General features: G+C 38.1%; 1 protein-coding gene across 1 annotated transcript in view; it reads right to left on the bottom strand.

Annotated features, from left to right (window-relative positions):
* neurl1b (neuralized E3 ubiquitin protein ligase 1B) overlaps positions 1-17,317 on the bottom strand; it is a 77,709-nt gene that overhangs the window by 41,971 nt on the left and 18,421 nt on the right. The window lies entirely within an intron of this gene.

Genomic DNA, 17,317 nt, shown 5'->3' with positions numbered 1-17,317 from the left:
GCATGTCCTTCATCAGATCGGGATATGGCCTGGATCCGGCGGACTGTGGTAAACCACGTGATAAACAGAGACTAATATTAGCATAGACGCCATCCTTCTTATGATGTAACAAGTACATCAGTATTTATGGGAAGTGTTCCCCGGTTCTGGCTGACCTAATCTATGCAGCCTAACATTGAATTATAGAAATCTGTAATGTTACATTCTGTAATGTTATCTGTAATGTGTTGTGTGTGTATGGTAGGCCAAAGAGATGTGTTTTTAGTCTAGATTTGAACTGACAGAGTGTGTCTGCTTCCCGGACAACGTTAGGAAGATTGTTCCAAAGTTTTGGTGCTAAATAGGAAAAGGATCTACCGCCAGCAGTCGATTTTGATATTCTAGGTATTATCAACTGGCCAGAATTTTAAGATCACACACACTGATGATGGCTTAGGCTGAAACGGGTCTGTGTGGACATGGTATTAATAAATATGAAGATATAACTAGAGAGTGCGGTTTTTCATCTTTATTCAGGATTTTAAGATCGCAATAGACGTGAAGGACTATAATGCATAAAGAGCTCGCTCAAGTACTGGGGAGCTAAACCATTTAGTGCTTTGTAAGTAATCAGCAATATTTTAAAATGTATACAATGTTTAATAGGGAGCCAATGCAGTGTTGACAGAACCGGGTTAATATGGTCAAACTTCCTGATTCTAGTAAGAACTTTAGCTACTGCGTTTTGGACCAGCTGTAGTTTGTTTATTGAGCGTGCCGGGTACCAACCCATAATAGCATTACAATAATCTAGCCTTGATGTCATGAACACATTAACTAACTGTTCCGCATTTGTCATTGAGAGCATATGACGTAATTTAGATATATTTTTAAGATGGAAAAATGCGGTTTTACAAATACTAGACAGCATACACATCTGTATTAGGGGACAATAAATCGTGATCATAAATGCATCGTGAATCGAGATATTATTCTGGTATATCTGGTATATTCTGATATTATTTTCCGAATGCATCGCAATTCTCTCTCGAATCGATTCTGAGCTAAGTTTTTAACAGCAGATGGCACTGCATGCTTTAGAAACAACCGTACTCTGCTGGCTTCCAATGCCTTAGACACACCACTTGAACCTTCTATGAAATAATCAATCATAAAGTTCGAAAAGGTTGAAGCGTATTAAGGGTGTTTGTAAGTGGGCTGTTTACATTAATCTCGCGTTATAAAAGCATTCGGTGCATGTATATTCTCAGACTCAGCAGAAAGCACGAGTGCTCTTCTTCGTGAGCATTTAAGCGAGTGGTTAAAAACTAGCCTGGAACGCCATCTGCTGTTAAAAACTAGGCTCAGAATCGATTTGAGAGAGAATGGCGATGCATTCGGCAAAAATTTGAAATCGATCCACGAATCGCAATGAATACATTTATTGTCCCAGCCCTAATCTGTATCAGTGTAGACAGCATCAGTGATTATAATGGCTTGTTTGCTTTTGACGCAACGCTCGCATCCAGTGTAGGCAAATATCAGCTGTTCAGCGACTGAACGCCAGTTGACGGAGCCTATGGTGCGATGATTTATAACTATTCGCCGATGTCCTGCTCTGAAGGCGGGCATATGCGAATGTTTTTGTCAGTGTGTCAAAATGAGCTGTTGTTGGAGCTTGATTAAATAATTGCTTTGTTTATAATGAGGAGGATGACATTTGGAGGATGATTTAATGGTACAAAGACCTATTATGTCAAAAGATCAAGGCAAATTTGATTTCACATCATGATCCCTTTAAGTGTGCAGAAAAATGGCGCATATCCCAAAGTTACCCCAGAACAGAGCTCTTTTGCCAGGGGAAGCATTATGTTCTTTGAGAGAGGATTCTGTCACACTGCTGGTAAGACTTGGACTATGACATGGGAATTGCTGCCATGCATGCGGTGGAGTGACTAGTCCTTGGACTGCAAAGTGTTACATTAGCAGTATTCCAATTCCCGTCAAGTTTCAAAGACACTGAAGAAATGCTAAGCAGATGGCCAACTGGGAGGACTGCATGTGGTTGTCTGAGCAGCAGGGGAATCTTGTCCAAAGCCAAATTCACAGATCTAATGACAAAATGAGTCATAACCACTGTCTAAGTGGGCTGAACATTTTCATTAAACGCATGTGTGAAATACAACAGCCATGATTTATAATATAATAGTATAAAATAAAAAAATCCATGCAACTACTGTTTTCTGTTCCGTTGGCTGAGCTATTATGCGACAGTATGAATAGAGTGCTGGAGTTGTAATTTTAAAACCCAATACTAAATCGCCACTCAAGATTTTCCCTTTGGGTTTTATAAAGAGATTTTTCAATTTAAGAGTAAAATAAAGCCTGTGGTAAATTTGACCACACGTGGACGTTTTGTTCTACAACGAAAATTACACACACCCATATCAAAAATGCTAATTTTGAAGCTGTTATGCTTATTTTAACAATGTATGTTTCTAATAAGTAACTAGATAAGGGGGTGTGAATGTGTGGCCTATGTTACACTCACCCCCATAAAGATCACTCCCATCCAGATCACAGCACCAAATGTAACCAGTCCTATTTGACCTGCTTTAAGCATCATTCGAACCAGGGTCTCTGGAGTGGGAGACGGGCACTCTAACGAGGAGGACAAAGTCCGCAGCCACTAGAGCGCCTCTTGAGATCAGGGGAGTGAGGTTTACATGCACAGCTTTTACTGGCCTACGTTACACTCACCCCTTTAAACCTTCACTCCCATCCGGGTCACGGAACCAAATGTAACGGGTCCTATTAAACCCACTCCGAGCGGGATTCGAACCGGGATCTCCGGTGTTGGAGGTGGGCGCTCTAACGAGGAGTCTAAAGAGTGCAGCGTCTAGAACGCCTCTTGAAATCAGGGGGCGTGAGGTTTAGACGCACAGCTCTTACTGGCCTTTGACATTAACACTCACCCCCGTAAACCTCACTCACATCTGGGTCACAGCACCAAATGTAACGGGTCCTACTAAACCCACTTCGAGCGGGATTCGACCCGGGATCTCCGGTGTGGGAGGCGGGTGTGCTAACAAGGCCGCAGCCTCTAGCGCACCTCTTGAGATCAGGGGAGTGAGGTTTACCCGCACAGCTCTTACTGGCCTACGTTACACTCACTCCTCTAAACCTCACTCCCATCCAACACGGCACCAAATGTAACCGATCCTACTAAACCCACTCCGAGCGGGATTCGAACCAGGGTTTTCAGCGTGGGAGGCTTGCGCTAACAAGGACGCTAAAGACCGCAGCCTCTAGCATCAGTCGCTAGCGCACCTCTTGAGATCCGGGGAGTGAGGTTTACAATCACAGCTCTTACTGGCCTACGTTACACTAACCCCTCTAAATCTCACTCCCACCAATCATGGCACCAAATGTAACCGGTCCTACTAAACCCACCACGAGCGGAATTCGAACCAGGGTGGGAGGCGGCCTACTTAACACTTACCACAGACCTTATTTCACCCCATTATATAAAACTTAAAATCTGTCTCATGGTGCCTTTATTTATTGAATGGTTATATGCCATAACGGATTATGATGGATCAAACGCGGCATTCTGAAGTCAAATATTTCTGCATTATGACTGCTAAATGGTATTGACTATACGTAACACCTTTAAGAATTGTAGAACATGAATAAATGGGGTTACATTAAAACAAACATTTCAGTTCTTACAGCTGATTAGGTTCATGTCAAGCTCTGCATTAAATAACATATAGGGCATCTGGTCTAAAGCTAGAGGTGCATTGTGAGAATTTTTTGGAGGTGGAAATTAGCAGTAAATATTGAACATATCCAATGCATCATTATTGTTATTATATACGATCAATTCGTCAATGAAAGCAGTCATCGTGGAAACAAAAGCGAGGTGACCAACTGACGTCAAAAACCTTCCAATGGTTTTGCTGCTAAAGCTATGACATTACCGACTGGAAGCCATTTGTGAACAGGATAGTAAAGTAAATATCTATTTTTATTTTGAAAAATAAAAGACATTTTATGTCTGTTCAAAAAGCAGATGTGCAGATATGCCATCATTTAACTATAATCTAAAACAGTATTGTGGTGGGGTTGGTTTAATGGTAAACATTAAAGTTTTTTAATGTTTTTAAAGTTTTTTTTTAAAGTTTATTTTAGCCACATCATTAACATTTACAGCCTAATTTGGGGAAATGCTCTTTTGACTATTCTGCCTCTCAAAATATGCCCTTTAAATTAATCACAAGACATAAATTCTCAAGATCCTGTCATGGTCGAGGTTAGGACAGGGCCACTTAATTTTCTAACCACACTATCATTTTTATTCCCCTCCCAATTAATCACTTGCACTTATCTCACCTTATTTTCCAAAAAAAATAACTAGGCCTATACTATAACTATCAGAGGGACTGAATAGCATTATCCTTAAAGCAACTGTCATCATTCATGGACTTGGGCACTCAAGGTCACTATAAGATATAGCAAACAAATACCAATTACAGAATTTGGCCTACTGTAGAAAAATACAGTTTCGATGCCTTGATTACAAAGAAATTAAATGTTCAAATTAGTCACAAGTTTTAAAAACCAATTCAACATCAGAAATACAATGTTGAATATTTGAGATGTAAACTGAAATGCAGGAAGATAAGTGCTAGTACACAATCACACTGAGAAAGATGATGAAGCAACTGACCTTTTTAACTCAGAATATCATGATTGAATGGATTGTACATCCAATGGATATCCGCCGCTAAACTGCTTTACATATCCCGACTGGCAAAACTGGCATTTACCCAAATATGCTCAAAACTTAGTCCTTGGGGTCTTAAATTTCAATTTACGCGTTTCTAGAGTATCAGAGGTTCATTTGACTAGCAGTAGGAGGTTGCTGAGTATCATGTTCTCTAAAGTGCCGCAACACATAAACGGACAGAAGATAGTGTAAACCTTAACAACAGAGGTTGACTTGCCTGACGAAACCCCTGAGGTCAACAGGGGTCAAATACCAATGGAATATTTTAATGACTCTCCTAAAGTGGTCTTTTTCCATGTGAGGAACACATAACTGACAGGAACAGAACAATAGAACAGTCTAAGTGTGGTAGACCCCCTATGGTGAAGATATTACATAACCAACGAACAATGGTTGCTATGGGACAATTATAAATTGAACAGACTCTGAAATATGATTGAATTAATTGCATTTAAAACTGGTGCTAAATAACCAATACACACAAATTAGAGCTTAACGATTCTGGATAAATTGAGAATCACAATTTTTTGGTTTAAAATATGGATCACAATTCTGTCACGATTCTGAATAGACAACTAAACAAAATAATGTGATTTATTAGTTTCTCATTAAATGTTAATTGCTGCAGTCTATTAAAAAATATTTGATAAATCTGAATTAATTACTGTAGCAAGATTAGATGTTATGGTAAGAAGGAGGCAGGAACCGGCAAACATTCAAAGAACTTTAATAAACATAAAATAAACAAAAACAAAATGAAAGTAAAGACAGCAGCCCCTCATGGACGACTGCTGTCACATAACAAAACACAACATAAGTCCAGGCCTGGCCTCTCTCGTCCTTCACCGTCATCACTCCTCCTTTCATGTGCAGGTGTCGCTCATTATCAATCACGCTACCGGCCTCGCGCCATTCTCCCACGGACTTCTGCCTCGTCCTGCTCGCCACAATTATTTTTTTTTAAATCGGTTTGAATGAATGATTCAATGACTCATACAGACTTCACTTGTTTCATTACTGGATGAATCAGCATTTTTAAACAAATATCTTGAATGAATGCTTCAATGAAGCACCAAGTTACTTCAGAAGATAATTTACTTTATTTTAACCGCTACCGTAGACATCACTGTTTATATCAAAACTATAAACTTTTATCCCAGTAATTCTGTGATAATCTAAATTATTGTAAGAAAGAAATAATGATGCTGTGAGGTTGAAAAGACTGTTTGTGAAGCTGTTTCATATATATTCATGACAACAGCTCTCTCTGGATCACAACACAGATCTGAACCTTTACATTCAAAATCAGGTGTGTGTGTTTGAATCGAGATCGTGATCTTTTAATTAATGAGTAATCGTGAAGCTCTAACACATACAAGTGTGATGATACATTTGTGGTAAAATCACCGTAATGCATATCTGTATTGCTACATGAGAGAGCTGTCAGTAACTTGAGGACATCAGCAAGTGATCAGCATGCTGTAGTTAGTATGCGCATATGGATTCCCAGACACAAATGGTTCATTGTAGTGATTTTGTTTTTACAGCGAATTAAAAAAAAACACAAAGCAAAAACGTTGGATATATTGTTAATATGGAGAAAAGCGGTTCCACAGCATGTCTTTTGGATGTTTCCATTTGACCTGCTCTTTCAGTGAGACATGGACACCAACAACAACATGCCCAAACGGTGACATCTGATATTTTGAGGTCAAAAGGTGGTTAACGTTTAACGTGGGAACCAGCATAAATAACAAATGACATCCTTTGTGGAGCCGCGTCTTGCAATTGCTCATTTCTCAAAGGAAAAGCTGTACTACATCAGTATCACATATGTTAAGGGGTACAAGCAAATGTGTCAAATCCTCTTGATGACATACGACTGGTGGTAATTCCCCTCCTACTGATATAGCACAATGCTGTTATTCCAGAGAATTACGCTATTGAAAACCAATGGAATGTAGCCATGTGTTCTAAATAGGGCTTACACGTCATAAGATTTAATGTGAACCATGTGAATTTGAGATTAATGAGAGGTGAATTTGATCTTTTAGTAATACTGCATGTTTAAGGGAACCCTAATTACCATGTCAGCACAATCATGTCACCAAAACTATTTGAAAAGTTTAAATTGAATAAAACAATTACTGAAGAAAATGTGAGTAATGGCAACACATGTTTGCTTACTGGTCCAACCCCAAGTCTCTATGATATTATGCAGGATTTGTCAGATTTTTTCAGATATGTGCCAAACAATCTTTAACCTTTCAGTATTACTAGGGAATACATCAAAGATTAGCAATATTATCATGTTATCTCCTTTATTAACTCCTTTTACGTCTTACGACTAGGACAGTTGAGAGGCGGCTGCTCCTGTGCATATTTGTGAGCATCAAAGGTTTTAGGGCTGCAACTAACGATTATTTTGATAATCGATTAATCGGACGATTATTTTTTCGATTAATCGATTAATCGGATAGAAATTAAATTAGATTTTTTTTTATTATAACTAAATAAAACCGTAAATCAGGGTATTTATGTGTAAAAGTGTACTTTAAAAAGTGCAAAAGCCACACATTGAGTTTTACTAATATCAATATTTGCATTGTTTTTAATGATAATTGCTGATGGCAAGTTGACAAACATGATTATTGTTAAAAAAATGATATCCAACATATTATGTTTTAACACAATTTTTGTTAAAACAAATTTACACAGACATGTTGTTCAGATGTGAATATCTGAACTAAAAACAAACTAAAAACATCTAAAATATATAATTCATTTAATTTTTATTTAAAATTAATTATATATAAGGAATATAAGGATAAAGAATATAATATATATTATATATAATATATAAAATAATAATATAAGGATAAATTGATTAAATAAATATAGAAAGACTGAAAACAATTGTGTGAATGTAGAGCCGCAGTAGATCGCGTTTGAAAAACAATTAAAACTTAGTAGACAAATGTTATAAAAAGAGAACGGAATGGAGGTAACGTTACCCAGCAAGCTAACAGGCTTGAGTAAAGGACAGGAGAAATTATGCATTAGTGCACAAGCATTCGCTGAAAACCACTGAGTACAGTGACTAAAAAACAATATTTTACTGCTGCTGTTATTAACTGCCTTTGTATTTAGTGCTTCGCTTTGTAAAGACCGTTTTAATTTAACCTATTTCTGCGGTAGCGCTATTTTAATCCATAACTTACGTTGCGAGCGAACTGATTGCACAACCTGATGCTCGAAACAAAATACAGACATCCCAAGATCCCGGAAGTCCCGGGAGTCTCCCCATAGACAGTAAAAGGTGCGTACCAGTAAACGCTCCCCGTGACGTAAGCAGACCAACTAATCGATAATGACATTCGTTGACAACGATTTTCATAATCGATTATAATCGATTTTATCGATTAGTTGTTGCAGCCCTAGTTTAGATATAACAAAGACGGTGCAATCATATTACTATGAATGGGAGAAAGTCCAACGAGCAATATGGTGGAATAAGTCCCGCCTTCTAAATAAAAGAGCCAATCATAAGCCAATCTTAAGCTTGATGAACAGCTTTGGAGAATTTGATGTTTTCCCATTCAAAAGGAGCTGTAGTTGCATGACTGAAACAGCTGCCGAGGGGCGTTTCAAAGATGGCTTCCAAGGTAGATGACTTGCCTCAAAGGGACTTTGGTTGTAGCAATTACAGATATGTCTTTTGAGTGCATGAATACAATGGCCAATCAGAGATATTAAGTTCGACAGAATGCACTCAATGCCACATTTAAAAAGCTGGAGTTTTTGTTCAATTGTTCTACATTGTTATGAATAATTTCATGAACAACGTTAATTAAAACAACATTTTTCCAAGAGTTTGCTCACTTTCTGTTTATAACTCAGTCACAATTTTATAGCTCATGGTACTAGCTACTCACTGCAATGTTTTTGGATTGACAACTCCATCTAAAAATGGAATTGAATCTGTAAATGGGATGACTGTCAGTGATAATCATGGTAATGTACAAGACAAAATAGTCAAAATAGATCTGTGCATAAAGTCTTGGAGTGTAAATCAGTGCTTTAAGTGGGCCGGTACGTGCCGGTACTCAGTACCGCCACTTCCAAATATAGCTCTTGAGCGTACCGCCACCTCTCCGTGCACCCAGAACGTGCTTTTGGCGTACCGGTACGCTCATTTGCACATCTGTTTTAATCCTTTGGCTGCGCTGCCGCTTTTCAGAGCGCCCTTCACAATGCACGCTTCCTAATTCGTCCCACCGAGAGCAGAGACTACATTACCCATACACCCTTGAGTTTTACAAGTGAAAAGCGCATACGTCGCTTTTGCCGCTGTCAGTGTCAACCAACGTGGTCCCGAGAGGGGGACATTCTAAAACGCTTAACGTGAAAAACGCTTAACGTGGCTTACTGCACTAAAACAGTGATATTGAAAGACCAAACTCGGTACACATCATATTAATAAACCATACTATGTATAAAAAAATCAGATGAGCCCAGAATATGAACGCAACCCGTTTAATTACACATTAAGCGTTTTCCTCCCATAGAAAACCGTTATAAGAAAACGCTTAACGTGGCTTACTGTAAGCTACTAAGGCAGTGATATTAAAAGCCACGTTAAGCGTTTTCTTATAACGGTTGTCTATGGGAAGAAAATGCTTAACGTGTAATTAAACGCGTTGCGTTCATATTTTGGGCTCATCTTATTTTTTATACATAGTATGGTTTATTAATATGATGTGTACTGAGTTTGGTCTTTTAATATCACTGTCTTAGTGCAGTAAGCCACGTTAAGCGTTTTTCACGTTAAGCGTTTTAGAATGTCCCCGGAGAGGGAGTGTGAAACGCGCAACCATAGCTGCTCGGTTAATATACAAATACAATGAACACTATGGTTATTATGTTTTATAATTTATTTTGTGTACATTATGTTCAAAAATTTTTCAATACCCTTTTGCACATTTTATTTATGTTCAGTAGCTCTTTCTACTGTAGCTCTCTCTTAGGGTATTTTTTCAATACCCTTTTGCACATTTTATTTATGTTCAGTAGCTCTTTCTAGCTAAAGCAGATCCATAAACTAATAAAAGGATTTATTATTTTTTATAAGGTTGTCTGTTGACTGCTGTATATAAAAGTCAGCAAAAAAAAATATATAATAATAATAATAATAGAGTACCGGCACCTCTTTTGTGCCACTTAAAGCACTGGTGTAAATGCAAACTAACAGACCTGCCAAATGGTTTCTTTGTTCTTCATGTGTTTCTTTGTTCAACAACCACAACATTTTGTAGGAAAATTGCCCTGAAATGCAAAAAGAGCGATATTTATATATTGAATATTGTCAAAATTTGGGAAAATGTGGAGATATAAATGTTTAGCTATATTGCCCATCCCTAACTAGTGATGCTTGCTTAAAACAGAATGGTCTCTGCATGGCACAAAACTTGGAAACCATGCAACCTGGACATGTTCAAAATACCTTGGCATTAACATATGCGTCAATAGGCTGTTTGTCATTAAATTATAACAGTAGAACAATTAGCTTATGAATCTTTAATGTTGCATAAACAAGCAAAGTGATGTCATTAGTTACAGATGTACAGTATTTATCTCAGAAGCCCTAGATAAACCAGCTGTTCTCTCCTTTGAATGCTATTTTAATACCCTTTAAAGCAACTCCAAACTGGCCCGCGGGGGTAGAGTCACCTCTCCTGCACAAGGTTAACAACACCCTGAGAGCTGTCACCAGAGGCCATACCACTCTCCATGGGAAAGAGACATTGCAGGATATTTTTGGGCTAAAGCAGCACCCTTTTGAATGTTGTTTGTTGACCTTGGGTCTCAGGCATGAGGGATGCATAACTGCTGGTCTTGCTCCCAAGTGTGCAAGAGATCTCATTCTGCTTATGGCTGAATAAGTTCATATAACATTTACTGATATTAGACAGTTTTAACTGCCAGTAACTAGTGACGTAACTGCCAGAAAATGGTGCTGTATCTCATAGTACTATTTACTGGCAGTTACGGCACCAGTTAATGGCAGTTAAAACTGTCTAGTGTCAGTTTTTATTTGCATTTAAGTTTCCTTCAATGCAGGTTATGTGTGTCACGTGTTCAGTGTTAAAATGACTTAGTACTGTTTTTGAGAAGGAAAAGTACATACCTTTCAGTGTTAAGCAGAAGAGTATGCAAGCATTGGGACATACTACTTCATCATAATTGTGTCTTTAACGGACGCTCTGTCGCTTAGTTAAGTGCAACCTGTCAGTGTTTAAACTGCCATCACTGTTAAAATCCTCCACATTAAATTAAAATTAATTTCCTACCGTTTTGGAGAGAAATGTAGTCACACATTGATCTGCCAGTCATGAGTCTTTTATTGGGAGAACTGTCCTCATGTTTGCATAATGATGCATTTAAAATTAATGACCAAATGCATCGTTACAAAAGTTCACAACCCCGTTTTAGATAGATATAATGTGGATAACATTTAATAAATTAATAAATATTTTCTTCAGGTTAGATAGGCTACTGATTATTAATCACTCAAACACCTTTATCTTAACCGCTCTGCTTAACCGCCGGTCTCGCACATCCGTCATGTTTGTAGTTTTTTTAACACTTTTTACTTGTGTTTGTAGTTATAATTGAATTCTCGTCCACAGCGCAAAGGATTGTGGGCAATATTAGCCATTAGAGTGAGCACGGATCTGCACTTCGGATTCTGATTGGGAAACAAGTAGACCATCCAGGTATCTTTTGAATACTCATTTCAACATACTACGATTTGGGACACTAATTCTAATTTCCAATACTATTTAGAACGGATAGTATGCAAGTTGGGACGCAGCATTAAACTGTCTCAGTCTGTACTAAGAGCTGCAAGATCTGCCTCTAACAGTAGGGATTGGACACTGAGACACTGAAAGCATTTTCACACCTATAGATCGTATGTTTTGTTCCAAAACAGGGAACAAAGTTGTTAATTTGTTACAAATTTGCATTTCAGTTTGCTTTCACATGGCAACCTTTCAAAGCGTACCAAAGTGTGTTCACGCAAGTCACATGCAAGTATAACTGTCCTCTTATTAATCAGAGTTCCCTTTGCATGATCCATCAAGATGATTGAAAAGTTTGCTCTATGAGCTTATTGTGGCTTTATTTGTAACTGTCGAGGACACAAACACCATACGAATGTAGTCATTCCCGCAGTTAAATTATATACTACATTAGTATTAATACTGCAGCAAATTCAAACACGCTCTCTCTGGATCTCCCAGCGCTATCTAGAGGCTAAAAGTGTCAAGACACATGCAAACACTATACGAATGTTATAATGCAGCATGAGCAGGAATCAAAGCTTCATCGGGACAGCATTCTCGCACGAAGAAGCGCAATTACACAACATTATGAGATGAAGAGGAGCTCTTATGGTTTTCAACTGTGATATTTAATCTGCTCATTGCTCACAGAATCAGACACCACTGCTATTTATATAGCACATTTCCCGTTATGAATTATAATATAATTTGGTTCGTTAGTCCATTGGGTCTGATTGCTGTCACACCACAAGCGAACCTCAGAGTTCGTTTGGAATCAGGCCGAGACCTCGTTCAGACGGTTTTACAGCGATCGAGTGTTTTCGATACTTTTTTTCTATGCCTAAATGAACCGAACCAAGGAAGAAAACGCACCAGGTTAAGAAACTAAATGCTCAGGCCAATATAGTTTTCATGCCTATACATGAAATTACTGAAACATTGGCCTGGTGGCCAGTCATCACTGATTAAGAGCAGAGAGTGATAGCACAGTTGTACATAAAATATTGTAAAATATGTAATACAATTCAAACAGCATAATGGGAGACATATCAGAGTTCAAAAGAGAACAAATTGTTGGCGCGCGTCTTGCCGGCTTATCTGTGACCAGGACAGCAAGCCTTTATGGTGTATCGAGAGCTATGATATCCAGGGTAATGTCCGCATACCACCATGTAGGATGAACCACATCCAACAGGAGTAACTGTTGACACAAGAGGAAGCTGTCTTGGGATGTAACCTGGATTGTCTCCAAAAAACATAAAACCACAGCTGTCCAACTTACTGCAGAATTAAATGCGCACCTCAACTCTCCTGTTTCCACCAGAACTCCCCAGAATCAATATTCATGGTCAGGCTGCTAAAGCCAAACCTTTGATCACTTGTGCCAATGCCAAATGTTGGTTTCAATGGTGCCAGAAGAGGAAATATTGGGCTGGGGACAGTGTATTGCTCTCAGATGAGTTTAACTTCACGGCCTTTCCCACATCCATGAGAGTTACGGTGTGGAGAAGGGCCAAAGAGGCTGTTGCATGTCCAGAGAGAAGCTCTGGGTTTGGGCTGCAATATCAAGGCATTCCCAAATGTGCTTGATAGACGCGTCACTGCCAAGGATTACTAAACCGTTCTGTATCTGAAGGGGGTGCCGTGTATCAGCATGAAAATGTGCCAATACACACAGCAAGACTAGTGACAGAGAGGTTTGATGAACATGTAAGTAAAGTTAAACGCCTCCCATGGCCACTTTGGTGTGTTTTGGGGGAGCAAGTACGATAACGTTTTCCTCCACCAGCATCGCTCACAGGGTTCCCACACCTTGGTTAATTTCAAATTCAAGGACCTTTCAAAGACTTTCCTGGTCCAATACCCTTAAATTCAAGGACTGAATGTGGGAACACATTTGTTGTGTCCACCAACAAAAGTTGAGGTACGATTGTAATAGTTCCGTGCGCGCGTGATCGTCACTGCAACGTACAACACAAAGTACCTCACGCGGGAAACACATAACGTATAGCGTAAATGCGCGTAACTAACGTAAATCAAGCAAGCTAGTATGCATTGCATTGGCCACGAAGTGTTGGCGAAACAACACATTAGCAGACCGGAGGGAATAATATGGAATTTTTTCCAGAAAACTTCTTGCACAAAATAAATTCAAGCACTTTCAAGGACCGGTATCTATGTATATGTCTATTTTCAAAAACTTTCTAGGGCCTTGAATTTTTTTTTTTCAGATTCACAATCTTTCAAGGATTTCAAGGACCCATGAGAAGCCTGCACTGTAAAAAGCTAATCCTATAAAAAAAACTGTAAACTACTGGCAGCTGTGGTTGCCAGCATCATACCGTAAAAATACGGTGTGTACCGGACGGTTTTTGAAATTAACCCCCTGGGGTCGGCGGTCACGCGGGCGTGACCAGCTCACTTTTTTTCTCATCAGTGCAAAAGAGACTCAAAATACTCTGTTGATTTTGATCTTACATATAAGTGTTATACATCATTCAAAACGGTTAAATGTCTTCTTTTATTTGTGTACACTCATAATAAAAATAAGATGTTGTGTTTTTCCTAAAATAAAGAAAATAAACATGATGCGCGTTCTGCCGTCTCTCTCAATGTGAAGTTCATTCTGAAACGCGTCCGAAAATTTACTGTAATTCCGCGAATAGGCTACTTGTCATACAGGCACGAGTGTTTTTTCCATAATGAAGCTTGAACTATCTTCTTTTAAATGAATTAATTTATATAAAAAACAAATATTCTCAGTTTATGTAATCTGTATGAAAAGAGAGAGATGTCATTCTTTTTCTTTTCAGCTCATTATACCTGATTACGTGTTAATGTGCCACGCCCACGGAGAGCGCGCGGTATTCAAACGCAAATGATCTGAGGCAAGTCATGCAAACATACCAACGCCCACTCTGGATTATAAAACACATCATGTTTAATAAGAATCTTTCACTCTACCTCGTCTTGCTGCGCTGTGAGGAATAACGGCCGTTTCACACCGCCAGCATGAGCGGCGCGTGAGCAGCACGTCAGCGCAACTACTTCGTCACTGCAGCTGCAGACGCGCGCGAGTATTCACACTGGAAGCGTTTGTACAGCGTCACAACAGCGGCTCCCATGCTACATATAAGGCTATACATATAAGCAAGCATTTCTTTACAAAGACTTTTGAAAAATTTGTTTTTAGAATTTGGTGGTCATAAACACATTTGAAGTTTGTTCAAAGCCCAAACTGAATAATTAAAAACAAGTTTGATGGGCACCTTTTCTATAAAATGTTATTTTCTTTATGTTAGTCTTCATTTCCTTTTCTGACATACTGCAATTCTTGTTAAAACACACTAGACATGCAAATTCTAAGCGTTTTGGGCACTTTTTGTGTGAAATCATATTAATTGTGTCCATCAAAAGTGTGCTTTCACTTGAGCGTGAGCAGCGCAGCAAAAATAGACTCGAAGTCGAAACCCCCGCTTCACTGCTGCTCACGCGACGCTCCTGCTTGACGCTCACGCGCTGCTCCTGCTCGCGGTGTGAACGCACTCATTGATTAACATGCACGCCAAAAAAATACGCGCTGCTCATGCGCCGCTGACGCTTGCGGTGTGAAACGGCCGTAATACTATCTAATAACCCTGGAAAATGTACCAGAAGTGCTGGTAGTTTCATTTCGAGGAGCGGATCCAGCTGATGTAGTAAGTCATTTATTCTTAAGTGCTTTCTTCTAATCGCGATCTTGAATAGTGTCTGTAAACCGCAAAAAGACTGTTTAAATATTAATTGCGTGTCTGTGTGTAGGCTAAATGATGAATGAACGACACAGGCGGGTGCACGTTGTTTACTTCAGTTATACAGCGCGTGTCTGTGCCGTTCATTCACTCTCGCACCTACATTAGTAAACAAGTTATTTTTACATGAACATCAAAACTATATTGCTATAGCCTACTAAGATGAGTAAAAATAGACTGAAATATGTTGAAATAAAATGTCTGTATAGGCAACAAACTGCAAATTCACATGTATATGCTAATATATCATACACACGATGTTACAGACTAAATATGAATGTTTAGACAAGATTTTGTGATTAGTTTTGGATAGATTATAAAGTTTTGACTGTAAAAAAAGACTACTGTCACATTAAATAGTTAAGCTTTTGTTCGCCAATCTCTGCTCATAGTTAAATATACTATAGTATTATGTTTTGTCAAAAATAAAGTAGGTATATTGAATTATCAACTAAGATGTTATTATAGTGTTTGTTCCAATATTCAAACTAATGAATCCTTACCTTTTTAAATATGTATGATAAAATGTATACTTTTTACAAAGAAAGAATACACTTGAAATGTTGTTAAAATTGTAATTGTTGTTGTAGCCTAATTGTAACCTATTTGTAATTGGTTACAATTTGTAATTGTAAAATATATATATATATATATATATATATATATATATATATATATATATATATATATATATATATATATATACATATATACATATATATATATATATACATATATACATATATATATATATATATATATATATATATAATTTATTTTGTCCGAGGTCGCATTCTTTGGGACCCTGTGACACACCTATGTGAAAGGCTAATTAATATGCAGCTCATTATGTATGTGGCACATTATCCGGCCTTTGTCTTCTCAGGTGTGAACACGCCTCCACGCATATTGCCTTTTCAAACAAAAAGTGTCTTATAAAATTTAAATCAATGTATTGTTTTGTGTAAATGATTGGGCAGGATGATTTTCAGATCATTTTGAAGCAAAAACTCAAGGCAACAATGCCCATTAGTCAAAAGTCTTGTGGACACATATTTAGTATGTGTTTTGTGGCCTTATTTCAGACACTTTAAGTTGTAGTTTTTTCAATAACCACGCATAAACAATATTCTCTCAAAAATACAAACATATACATCTTGCTCACATATTATTGTAGCCCTGTTTGTGCTAAATAGAGTGTAATTACACCTTTGCCATTACTATGTTTATAAGCAACTGAAAAAAGCACAAATGTCAGGGCATGTCAAAACATCTCAAGGACCCCAAAAACACCTCAGACCCCAGAGGGTTAACAGCTAAATACTGTTTTGTCAGCTATAGTATAACTGTAATTTAACAGCATATAGCTGTAGCTGCCAAAACGGTATTTAGCTGTTAATTTTAAAAACAGTAACGCACCATATTTATACGGTATGATGCTGGCAACCACAGCTGCCAGTAGTTTACCGTTTTTTTACAGTGTGCACTCAGGGATCTGCACACTGTTCTGGAAGAGGAATGACTCAAAATCCTTTTGCCACTGTGAAGGACTTTTATCAGTGGGACAGTGGGATTCTCTTCTTACACAACATACACGACGGCACCCCACTCCACCCCAACTCCTAATAAATACGCATAGTATGAAAAGGATTATATGAAATACACATATATTCTTAAGAAAGCTATGAAAGATAATCAGTCAGGATCAGTGAATTATTTTCATTTCATTAACATTAACAACAGGCCTATATGAGGCTGCTGTCCCTTTAATACCTAATGTATGGATCCAATATGATGATAATTTTACCAAACTGTTTACTTTCATTTTAGTCATAACTGACTGTGTTTACTTGAATACTCACCAAGATGGGCTTTTTGAAACATAAATGTGCGTATTTGACTGTTGCGAA

The sequence above is a fragment of the Siphateles boraxobius genome, unplaced genomic scaffold (assembly GCF_051911475.1).
Source record: "Siphateles boraxobius isolate OS27281-9 unplaced genomic scaffold, OSU_SipBor_1 70, whole genome shotgun sequence".
Taxonomy (NCBI): domain Eukaryota; kingdom Metazoa; phylum Chordata; class Actinopteri; order Cypriniformes; family Leuciscidae; genus Siphateles; species Siphateles boraxobius.
This window is presented reverse-complemented; position numbering and strand designations above follow the sequence as displayed.